At 43.5% G+C, this 12598-nt stretch overlaps 1 non-coding gene across 1 annotated transcript; it reads left to right on the top strand.

The window, feature by feature from the left end:
- The first annotated feature begins 2685 nt into the window (after nucleotides 1-2685).
- LOC141635815 (small nucleolar RNA R71) lies at nucleotides 2686-2791 on the top strand. Its single transcript, XR_012540474.1, has one exon. It is a non-coding gene; the product is annotated as a small nucleolar RNA R71 (small nucleolar RNA).
- The last annotated feature ends 9807 nt before the right edge of the window (nucleotides 2792-12598 follow it).

Here is a 12598-nt window from a genome sequence, read left to right as displayed (position 1 = left end):
TCTAGCATGAATCCACTCGATCGAGTAAAAAGTTACTCGATCGAGAACTCCCCTTTTTGCTTTAGTCGATCGAGCAGAATGGAGTTATTCGATCGAACAAAATTCACTCGATCGAGTACAAAAAGTACTCGATCGAGCACTTCTCCTCGTGTAAGCTCTTGAATTTGCTATTATTCCTTTGAATTTGCGTATAATTCCCAAAACCTGCATAAAAACACTCGCAAAAATATACCAAAGTACCAAAAATGAAAAGTGCCAGTCTATAGTCTTCTAATCTACGCTAAAAAATTGTCTAAATTCTAATTGTCCTAATTAAAAGCAATAAAAAAAGTTCAACGGAAATTTTAAAAATTGTTCTTACTATTTGTTACACGGGGCATTTCCCCGCTCATTTCTCAACGCAATTCAGCAGCTCCTCGGAGGGCTTCTGACTGGAGAACGTCATCTCAGCAACATTAATCGTAATCTTTAATTTCCACGAGCTTGCATTTGAATCGTTAGGAGGAGAATAGTTGACGTCCACATACGCGCGAACTTTTCTCATCCTTACTCCTTTCTCAACGGCTTTAACATCGTCACTCCCACTTTGGCTGACATTAATTGCACAATACCCTTTGACAGCTCCTACATTATTTTCATATGTACCTGCAACAAGGAAAACAGACGAACTTTCCTCCTTTTTGCCCTCAACCTGAGGCAGAGGGGTCACAATAGCAGGTCAATATTGCAAATCCTCGTTTGGAGTGTCAATAGGAGGGTCAACAGAAGAGAGGGCATTCCAAGGCTGAGCTTGCATGGGAGCCCTTTGGAACATAGACTGATGGAATATCAATTCCTCGCCCCCAACCTGAAAAGTCAATGTCTTGCCCCCGACGTCTATTACTGCACTGGCAGTAAATAAAAATGGTCTCCCTAAAATAATAGGGGTATGGGCATCTTCGGGGATGTCAAGTACAACAAAGTCTATGGGAATAAAGAACCTCCCGATCTTAACATGTATGTCTTCTATGACACCTAATGGCCGTGATATGCTACGGTCGGCCATCTGAACAGTCATGTTTGTGCAATAAAACTTTGTCAAACCAAGTCTCTTAGCCAGATACAGCGGTAAGAGACTCACGCTAGCATCAAGATGGTTACCAATATGTCACGGAATAGAAAAACTACCCGGGTCTGACTGTTTGGGAGGTAACTTATACTGAACTAGGGCCGTCCCTACCTCGGTCAAAGCTACTGTCTCATGATCATTAATATGCCTCTTACGCGATAAAATTTCTTTCATAAATTTAAGGTAAGAGGGTACCTGTGTTAGCAGTTCGGCGAATGGCACAGTGACTTGCAAGCTTTTCAGGAGTTCGGAAAATTTGCCGAATTGTTGATTAGCCTTAGTACTTTGCAAACGCCTCGGGAAGGGCACCGTGATGGGTATCTCGAGTCCGTTGTTCCTCTCTTCCAACGTGTCAGCTGGATCAAGCTCCAAATCTTTTAAACACTTCTTTCCTCTCGAACGAGGTTTTTCAGGCGATATTTCACTCGATCGAGCACTAGCAGGCTCTCGATCGAGTTGTTCTTTATTTACACTACTCGATCGACCAGAAATACCATTCGATCGAGCTGTTTCTTCAACAAAATCACTCGATCGACCAAAAATTTCATTCGATCGAGTAGAATCTTTTTCTTGTTCACTCGATCGAGTAGAAATTTTACTCGATCGAGTCCTTTCTTCAGCACTTTTACTCGATCGACCCCCAGTAATCAGTCGATCGAGTACTTTCTTTGTCGTCAGCTCCTTTTCTTCAACTGAACACTGTTCATCAGCAAGAATTTCCTTCCTCGGGCCTGATTTCAACACGTCCGGTCCCTCATATGAACGACCGCTCCTAAAATTAATTAAATTTACTGTCTCATGTGGATTCTTATCCGCTTGTGGTGGTAAATGACCCGGTTTCCTTGTGGACTGGTTCGCGGCTAACTGGGCAACTTGTGTTTCAAGAGCCTTGATAGATGCATCTTTTTGTTGATCACTCAGCTGCCACTGCTTTGTCAAAGACTGCAACATCGTCTTCAACTCACCTAGCTCACTTACTCCACCAGAAGATGATGCACCTTGATTAGGTGTAGGAAAGGAATGAGGCTTCTAAAAACCTTGTTGAGCCTTATGTGGAGGGACATACGGCTGCTGGTGCTGCGGAGGATGGATGGATATGATTGAGCAAATTTTAACTTGTCCACCTCAAATTGGGATGGACTGCCCCTTGGTTGTTATAGTAGGAACCTCCTCCTTGCCTGTATTGTTGAAAAGCACGGACCTGTTCCTTCTCCGTAAGACAGCCAACAGCAGTGTGACCGTCGTTGCTCTCACACCTCTCACATGTGACAGTCTCCCCTTTAGTAAGAAAATGGACCGTTTGAGGCTCCCCAGCAGATTGCAACTCCAACTTATCGAACCTGATATTCATGGCTTCCAGCTGAGCCACGACTTGCTTATCGACTGCATGAACTTTTCTAATACCATCCCTCGGGTTTCCATACTTAGCACAGTGGTTCGCCCTCTCTTTAATAAGGGCCCATCCCTTATCATCGTCAGTATTGTCTTGGAATCTTCCGTTAGATGATGCATCAAGTATGGCTCTGTGATCATCGTACAGCCCATTGTAGAACTGGCTGGACAGAAACCACGTATCAAAACCATGGTGAGGAAGAGACCTCACCAACTTCTTGAAACGGGACCATGCTTCATAGAAAGTCTCATCAGGTGCCTGCTTGAAACTTGTGATCTTTGCCCTCAGCTGATTGGTGCGCTGTGGAGGGAAATATCTCTTATAAAAAGCAAGAGCAAGGGTCTCCCAGTCTCTGACCCCCGCGGCTGTGCGGTCCAAATCAGTCAGCCACTTTGTGGCTGAGTCAGTCAAAGAAAAAGGAAACAGAACCTCCTTAATCTTGTCTTGAGTTACTCCCTTTGTGGCGGGGATAGTAGAACAGTAGTCCGTAAAGAGCTCCATATGCTTCCTCGGGTCTTCACCTGCCACACCTCTAAAGACATTTCTCTGCACCAGATTGATATAGGAAGGTCGGATGTCAAATGTATTCCCATACTCAGTCTAGAGATTGAAACGCTTTGGAATAGACGATGCTTTAGGCTCCGAGTGACTAGCAATGTTCGACATCTTTACTGGTTTGCTTACAGAACTGGAAGTATCTTCTTCAAAAGATGAATTTTCTGTAAAAAGGAAATGCTGAAGCTCTGGTTCGAAAGTACTCAACTCTTCCTTTTGTGATTCTCTTTGCAGACGGAGTCTATGTCTGAACAGTCTCTTTGGCTCAGAATCAGTTGAAACTAACTCAAACCTGTGTGACCTGGGCATACACAACAGTGAAAGAAAATAAATAAGAACTACCTCAAGGAATAAAAATTCCCTGAGACGGATAAAATAACCAAAACAAAGACATATTGGGCAATTGCCTCCCCGGCAACGACGCCAAAATTTGATAGGGCTGTCGTATACTTATCAAATATAACTAACGAAACTAACTATATAGCTAGGGAAGTCAGGTCGATCTCCTCAGGGAGGCAAGATATCTGTAAAAGTCCGTCTAATTGGTCACAAATGGGGGGTGTTTATAATTTGATTTCTAAACTAAAAAGGTTTAAAGGAAGAGAAATAAAGAAAAAGCAGTAAAGGCAGAAAAAGAGTGATAAACTATCAATAAAGAGGGGACATGTCAGGATTTAGGTTCACTACGGTAGTCCAGTGACTCAACTGTAAACAACTTAGATGAATTATTGCGAGACGAAAATGGAAAGGTCCTTCCGGTCCACTTTCTATCCTAAACTTCTACTAACTTAACTCTCGTCCTCGTCAGGGTAGTCTACTGTTCATAGCAGGTCTATTTAATCCAATCTTCCGATCCAAGATTAAATTTAACCAGATTAAAAGGTGACTCAGAAGCGTGCACTCAATTAAGTCGGTAAATACAGTTATATTGCTATGGGGACAGAACCAATTCGGGGGCAAAATGCAATATAAACAGTACGAAAGTACATAGAAATACGTGCTAAAATAGGCTAAAAAGACTATAAAAAATGCACATATCAAAATGGCCATTATAACGGCGCGAAAAGGTGTTTTTGAAATGATACGGAAGGACTTATGATCACAAAACATATAAGCACTCACAGTTTCATTATATTTTGCATAATGCCGACACGGGTTTTGGCTTATAAGGGTGGGTTACACACCAAGCAATCAAACCCCGATTTTCGAGAGGGATACCAATCCAAACAAAATGTTTAAGGAGGGTGCCCTAGCCTCGTGCTCGAAGGTGATGAAAGCTCTTTGACGAAACAAAAATGTGTAACGTAAACGACATGCTTGACTCAATCGGGATTCAAAACGCGGGGATTAGAAAACTCACGCCGACGAGACGAGCCAATTGGTCAAAAAAGGTTAGGTTGTGGGCCAGGACAAGGAACCCGACTTATGACCGTAATATCAATTAATGCACTTAAATCACGACCTCGTTCGAGTTTCACCTCTAAGGATCAGAAAGACACAAGTGTCCTAGTTTTCCCCAGCGGAGTCGCCAATCAGTGGAGATGGGCCACAGGCCGGCATGCGGGCGTGATGCCGCCTACAGGTCCATAGTCAGGGCCACCTGCACGCCAAGCCAAATTGTAAACATGCAGCGGTCTGAAAGCCACGCTCGGTGACGTAAAAGTGCTTTCGACCTGATCGCTTTAGATCGGTCGGTTTCGTCTCGGCAAAGGTCTCGAAACGATGTTTGAGATATTCATAGTCGTGTCCAAGCATTTGTGGGATGCTTGGAACCCGTTCGAATCCACTTTATACCTAGGTCAGACAAGGCAAAAAGCGGTGCTTGACATTGGTACTAATGATAAGGACTCGTCCCCCTTTTAGAATTCTATGCCTAAAATTACTCTCGTACGCCCTGGATAAGGCCATCCACTATCCAAAGGTTTTGAGTAAGGGGTGAGGGTACGTATTTGGAAGCCCTTTAATCGGACACCAAATCCCGCCCGCGTTAGCGGCCTTTACTGATCAATCGTGGTTGTTTAAGTGCAAGAGTTGATAAAACGGTTTAAATGCATGAATGCACATCCAAAAGTTTAACCTAACATGTGAGAATTTCCTAAGTCGGTTTGTTTATCCACATAGCATGAAATTGATGTCGAGTTTGACTTAGATTGATTTCCATGTGAAAACGGAAATTAAACATCCATTAACCAAATTCGGATTATGATGCTTAACACGATCCATTTACCAAATTCGGATTATGATGTTTATCCACATAGCCTACTACCTACATATATTATTATTATTGCATGTGATATTTGGAGAAGGCGAATATGCTTTATATAGAGCATTTGGACGGTACATATAACAAGGAGTAGAAGAAATTGTTCTTCTTATTTTTACTCTATCTTCCTCTCAAAAAAACATACATGCAAAACCTCTCTCTTATACTTATTAGTCTTTCTCCTAAACTTGAGAAGATTTAATCTAAATTGTTCAAAAATACTACTAATATTATTAATGTAATATATGAGTATTAGTAGTTATTTTTAAGGTAAACTACTAAATAAGTATCTAGCAAATATTATTTAGTAGTGATAAGGGTTAATCTTAAGTACATCTCTTGAGGAGGGTTTCTATATTCGAGACTAAGGTTGGAGGATCTTCCATTGACATTTAAGCTCAAGAACAAGTGAAGGTAGGAGACCTTACTTGTACCCATTTCGAACCATTTAACAATGTAAGGAACATTGTTTTCTTCTTTATTTCTTTTATTCAGTTATGCATGCAACTAGATCCACATAAATATAAATTATAAGTAATTTATAAAATGATTAGATGAGTCTAATATGGGTATATGAAACTAACATGCCCTTGTTTTTGTTTTGCATTTGCAGGTGATTTGTTTTCCTTGGATTTGTCCATTTTGTGCCGTCTTAATGCCAAAAATTCGGCTGACGTTTTTGTTTTGTCCTGGTTGCAGGTGAGTGTTCTGGGCCCAGTGGGTCCGTTGCTGAGGCTTTAGAGGCCTTGTTTGGGACTGGACCGGTTAGTACTCCGGTGATTGTGACCGAGGTTGTGGTAGAGGACGCTTCCGAGGAGGAGCCCACAGAGGAGGCTGTTAGAGCCGAGAGAGATATGGAGGCTCGTGAGGAGGCCGTTGTTGGGGCCGTTGGTGCTGAGGGACCCACGGGGGCTTGGGAGGAGCCCGTTGTTGAGGCTATTGGTGGTGGGAGGGCTCAGACTGGGTCTGAGGTCGGTACCTCTGGGAGGAGGGTTAGCAATGTGAGGAGGGGTCCTCAGATTCCTAGGCGGAGACTGTAGGACGTCTAACGGATCATTGAGAGGGACCCTCCTCGCCCCGTGCAGTCTCGCGGGACGAAGAGGCGGAGAGTGAAGACGGGGGAAGATGACGTCTTCGTTGAGAATTAGGAGGCCATACGGGTTACAGCTTCACAATGAACGAACCTGCGGGCGGCGCCTGCTTAGGCCGAGGTCTTTGACGGTAGGCAGTTGTTGTTGTGGCTAGATACTCACATCTCCTACCGCGCGCAAGAGGGCTTGGTGCGTTTGCTGCTTTGTTGAGCTATTCTCTTTTTTGGCCGTTTCTTGTTGTTTCAGACCTGAATAGGTGTTATGATGTTGTTTATTTACCAATTTCAATAGATTGCTACCATGAGGACTTTCTCAGGCTTCTCGACTTGCATGGGTTTCTACGACGTTCTCTAGGCCGATGCGAGATTCATAGGGCTTCGATAAGGTCGAACCTGTGTTTGATTCGTGTCATACTGGATCATTACTGGGACATGATGTCGTCATTCCACATGGAGTTTGGGGAGGTCGGTGTCATCTTAGAGGACTTCGCCATGATATCGGGCCTTCCCTGTGGCGAGACGCCTCTTGAGTTCCTTGAGACGCCGGAGAGAGTGTCTTTCGTTGTAGTCACGGGTTTGATTGGAAATGTTTTGCCTGCACCGACTAACATCACTCCCTTCCTGATAGCGAACTCCTATATGAGGAACCACTTCAGGAGGCGAGTGGTTGGTATCGGTTTTGCGCCGTTAGCGAGTCCGGAGGCTAAGGTAGGATTGACGCGCAAGAGGCGTGGTTGGCTTCGGTTTTGCGCCGTTAGCGAGTCCGGAGGCTAAGGTAGGATTGACGCGCAAGAGGCGCGGTTGTGGTTGTGGTACTTCTTGGGTACCACGTACTTTAGTGACAAGGGTGAGCGCTTGTCGACCAAGGTACTTCCTCTGCTTGCTGACCTCGACGCCCTTGGTCAGTACGACAGGGTGACGCCGACTTTAGCGAGTTTTACCCGTTACTTGCACGCTGCAGTTCATCTGGAGGTGATGGGGAAGAGAGTTCTCCCCCTTTGGTTGGTCACGGTCTCATCTTGGAGGTATGAGTATTTTTGTTGTTTTTTTAATTTTGATTGATTTTTTTGTTTTGGCAATTTTTGAAAAATTGGCTGATTTGTGACTGCTATGTTTTGTTACAAGCTTGGTTGTTTGCTTAATTTGTCCCCCTTACGCCCGAAGACGACGGGTGACGTGCCTTTGGTTTACCCTGTTGTGAGGGCCTGGACGGTGGCTTGGAAGAAGTTGACTAAGTCAACTTACGAGGACTGTAGGCGTCTAGTGAACGCCCTCAAGGTTAGTGATGTAAGTCACCGCTTCTTATCTCTTTTGTTTTGTAGAAAAGCATAGAGATAAGATGACTAAGTAGCTTAGAATGCCCCTAGTTAGTTGATTAGCTTTACGTTGAGTGCAGTTTGTCGGATGGCCTTGGGAGCACTACACAGGCGTACCGGCTACTGTCAGGGAGTGTCTGCGACCTCACCGTACCCAGCACTTGTACCTCGAGACGGAGATCGAGCCAGTTTGGTACTTGGGTGAGCGTTTATCTTGTCAGTGCTTCAGTGAGATCTTTGTGGTCCCGGTCGATCCGCCTAGGGTGTTGTTCCAGGAGTCGAGACCCGACGAGGTTGAGGAGCACCTTCACGGCCGTGGGGGTGAGGAGCTGTTTTTACGGGAGGTCGACTACAACACCTTCCACTTGTCGAGGCTTGCTTGGTACCCGATCGAGGTATGTTTTCCTCTGTTCTTTGTTTTATTAACTCCTTTTACTTTTTGGTGGAAGGGTTGCTTACCTTCGACACGGTTTCCCGTTGTAGGATGTTGACGCGTTCATGAGGAATCAGCCCCCAGTTTTCCCGACACAGACCACTTTCCAGGGGCTGGGCGGTGAGGAGGTACAGCTGTATCTGCCAGATCCTGCGGCTCCTTAGCTGACCGACACTGGCATGAAGTGGAGGTTGACAGTTTTCAGGGTGAGTTTCTGGTTTGAACGCTCCTTCTTGTTTGTATTTTGCCTTGCGTTGTTTTTTGTTGTAGGTGTCGACCGTTACTCATCAGGCTCTGTGACAGATGGCTAACCGGTGGAGAGCACTTGCTGGTGACCTGGCTGCGAGGGAGTCTCGGCTTGCGTAGGTGCCTCTTGTTGGTTGTTTTGTGTGTTTTGTGTTACATTTCACTTTTAGATCTTAACGACCTGTTTTGTGTTTTGCAGGGTACTGCGGACCCGGTAGAGCTTGCTCGGGTCCATGAAGAGTTGGATGCATCGAGGTCAATGATCGAGTTACAGGAGTTGGGGATCATCAGTCGGGACCAGGAGCTGAAGCGTCGCGAGGACGGGTTGCGGAGCCGAGATGCGGAGATTGCCTCTCTTAGGGCTCAGTTGGCTGCGGCGGAGGAGCTTCGCATCACGATGGAGTACGAGACATTGGAAAGTTCTCCTGAAAGGGGACCAGAGCAGGAGTTGGTGTCTGCTTTGCCCGCGACTCCTCGTGAGACTGAGACTGGCCCACCGGGAGGCGTTGGGTAGTTGTAGTTGTTTGCCCATGTCTCAGACTTTTGTTTGTATATTTGTATGTTTTGCTTGAGGCGGTTTGTATATATGTGTTTTTGGGTTGTAGTTTATTTGTGTTTGGCTTTTTTGTGTTGTGTTTCGGAGAAGCACGGTCAGCGGCTGATTCCCCTTTTACTTCGGCATTTGTTCCTGCATCGTTAGTGTAGAAAACATGCAACAGGTAGTACGTATGCACACACGTAAACACGCAAAAGCATTTGATGAAAACAAAAATAACCACGTTGATTCGAAGTTAAAGTTGCAATCGAAATGAAATTTTGAAAATTCCGCGACAAGTCGTCACGTTTGGATTTTTCAAAAGAAATTTTTTTGAAATTTCGAGAAATTAATTTGTGACTCATCTCAGCTGAGGACGCACCTCGAGAACCACCGACAACCAACCGCAACCAACTGTACAATCAACATTCACCAACCCTTAAACCTACTACGTTAATCAATCAACTGCAACCAATCATCCACAAAGACACTAAACTAACTATACAACAACAATAGACACTCTAGACAACCAATAGTACTGAGTAGGCGAACCTACCTTTAACAAACCGTAGCAATTCCGCGTTCGATCACAAGATAACAATCAACCAGCAAAACCACCTATAACAACCATCATAACCATATATTACTACTATCATAACCATAACTGAAGTCAAAGATGACGATGATGATGACGACAACATACCTATACAAAGCAATCCGGCGTCAAAACCGCTACCCGACTCAAGCATCCTATCCCTATGGTTTAACCACTCTCAAAGGCCTCAAAGAGAATAACTATGGTGGAGGAGAAGTGGGATGACGGCATTTAGGTTTAGGAAGAAAGGATAAATGATTTGGGTTTCACGATTATACGATTTATAATTCCCCGCTGAAATCCCGTTACTCGATCGAGTAACGCACTTACTAGATCGAGTGGCATCTACTTGATTGGGTTCCCAAGCTACTCGATCACCCCTTAAAAAGAACTTCGTCCCCGATGTTCAACTCATCATCCCCCCCATGTCACAAAGCAAAAGGAACTAAGACAAACTACCACTATCCATCCCGACACGGGCCAACATAACCGTTCATGAGTACCACCCCGATATGAAAGTTCATCAACCATCATCATCATCTACCTTAGCACACATTACACGGCACAATTTCCTATTAAATCACCAACTTCCTATTTCATATAAAGGAGCAACCAACTCGACTACCATCACTTGTACTGATGTGACTCATATTTGAGCATATTTAGTCCCCGAATTATCCTCGTTCCCATGCTTTTTAGTGCATAATTGGGTCATTTACTATCTTTAGTTTCCCATTTTGCATATTCTTTGAGATTTTGTTTCCTTGGTAGTAGAGGAGTGCAAACCTTGCATTTTCATGGCAAAATGGAGCTAAATTGATCGAATTCAATGACCAAGCATCAAAGGGAAGACGATACTAGAAGGCCTATATAGATAATAAAGTAGATTGGGTAATGATGAAAGGATCCTTGAATCTTCAACAGGATCCTTGAATCCGAGTGATGTGGAACGATGTCGTCACTCATCCAATCAAACACATTTATAATACTCAACATACAACTAGCTAGCGGTAAGTCGAGGTCGATCCATGGGACGGTGTGCTTTGGGTTCTAAGTCTATCTATCTCAATTTATGCTAGTGTCACGATTTGGTTGGGTTTGTAGTTGTGTTCTAGACTAATAAGAGCAATAAAGTAAAGCAAGCAATAAAAGGAAAGATGTAAACAAATGATTAAAAGTGCTAGGATATCATGGGGTCATGGGGGAATCATGGTGTTGATCATACAAACATGTTTACAAGGTTGCAAGCAATTAATGTTGTGGAGGAACCGAGTTGGGTTATATCTTACGGTTCTTAGGAAGAGTTGGGTCCCGGAGCCGAATCGATTAGATTGTACAACACCTACAAGTCGACTTACTTTCCTCCTAATCAACTTCTATGGATGGTCTAACAAGACTCGAGTTGGTTTATATCTTACAAGTCAAGTTGAGTAGATAAGAGATGGTTGTAAATGCAAGGATTCATAGGCTTAGCATTTCATCAAACATAACATGTGCATAAAGTTGACATCACAACAAGCAAGCAATTTAATCATGTGAACATATTAGATTAAGCATGAATCAATCCCATGTTGGTTTCCCCTAATTACCCACTAATCCTAGCAAGAGACTACTCACTCATTATCATGGGAAACATGTCATTAATGGTGTCAATCATCACAACAAGTATAAACATGATAATAGAATGAAGAAATGAACAATAAAGAGTAAAGAGTAAAGGAATTATACCAACTTAAGATGATCCAAATAATAAAGCAAAGAATAATAGAAGAACTGGATGATTGATGGAAGGTTGTCAATCTCCCAATAATAACCCAATAATCTTCAATTACCCAATAATAAACTTGAATAATAAACTTGAATAATAAACTTGAACAATAATTAAGGAGAGATTAATGTGTAATTTGTGGAAAGATTAAAGAGTAATCTATTCTAATCTACTCCTAATCTAATCTAAAGAAGGATTTTCTACTCTAAAAAAACATGCTTGATTAATTACAAAGATGGGGTATTTATAGTGGAAATTAGGTGGGATGCATTAGGTTAACTAAGGGCTAAACTAGTAATTACACTTTTTAAGTTGAGCAAGGAGACTCCGGGATTCTCCGAGAGAAGGGCTTCTCTTATCGTTGCTAGAAGAATGAAAACGTCTTTGTCTGAAATCCGTGCGGATGGGAGTCGGGACGGCCGGATCTGGTGCCGAGGAATCCGAGCGGATTCTTGGGCAAGACGCTCGGATTGGCGAGGGGGAATCCGAGCGGATTCCTTTGAGGGACGCTCGGATTGTAGCAAGGGAATCCGAGCGGATTTAAAGCAAGACGGGCGGATTCTCCTCCAGTGAATTTTCTTGTTTTTCCCAGCCAGAAGACGGGCGGATTGGGGACAATCCGGGCGGATTGGGGGAGACGAGCATCTTCTTCTCGGGACGCGCGGATTCCCGAACAGCTTCTTTGTTTGACCTCGGATTGTAAAACGGACGTTATTTTCTCATCCGGACTCCTATTGGAGTGATTCAAAAGCCTAGATCACATGATTTTTCGATGCCGTTCCATCTAGCATACTTTCAGAGCCAAATGAGCAACCCTTGGTTCAGTTTCCGAGCAATTTCTTCATAAATGGCTTCCTTCTCGTCATCCTTGCTTTTAACCCTTATGAGTCTTCTATAAACTCTTTATTCCTACATACTTGGACATCATTCTTGCCTCCTCTTCATACTAGTCCATCTAATATCATCAATAAGCTTCCAAATATGCACGAAAGACGGGAATTTCCGCCTTATTATCTCCTTTTCTACAAAACATATGAAATGCGATAGAAAAGCAAATAGGAAGGTTTTGACGGATAAAATGGCCATAAAATGTTATAATAGTATGCAAAATAGGCTCAATTAGGGGACTAAATGTGCGCTAATTTTGGTCACATCAAATATCCCCAAACCGAACCTTTACTCGTCCCGAGTAAAGAGGTGACTAAAACTAGACCTTTATTTAAACTAACCTAATAATATAGCCGATATGAGACAATTTGCGGGTCTCACTCCGCCCCTTCAACTCACAACAAGACA

Source organism: Silene latifolia, chromosome Y (genome assembly GCF_048544455.1).
Source record: "Silene latifolia isolate original U9 population chromosome Y, ASM4854445v1, whole genome shotgun sequence".
In the NCBI taxonomy this organism is placed as follows: Eukaryota; Viridiplantae; Streptophyta; class Magnoliopsida; order Caryophyllales; family Caryophyllaceae; genus Silene; species Silene latifolia.
Note: the sequence above shows the minus strand (reverse complement) of the source record. Positions and strands in the feature narration are given on the sequence as shown.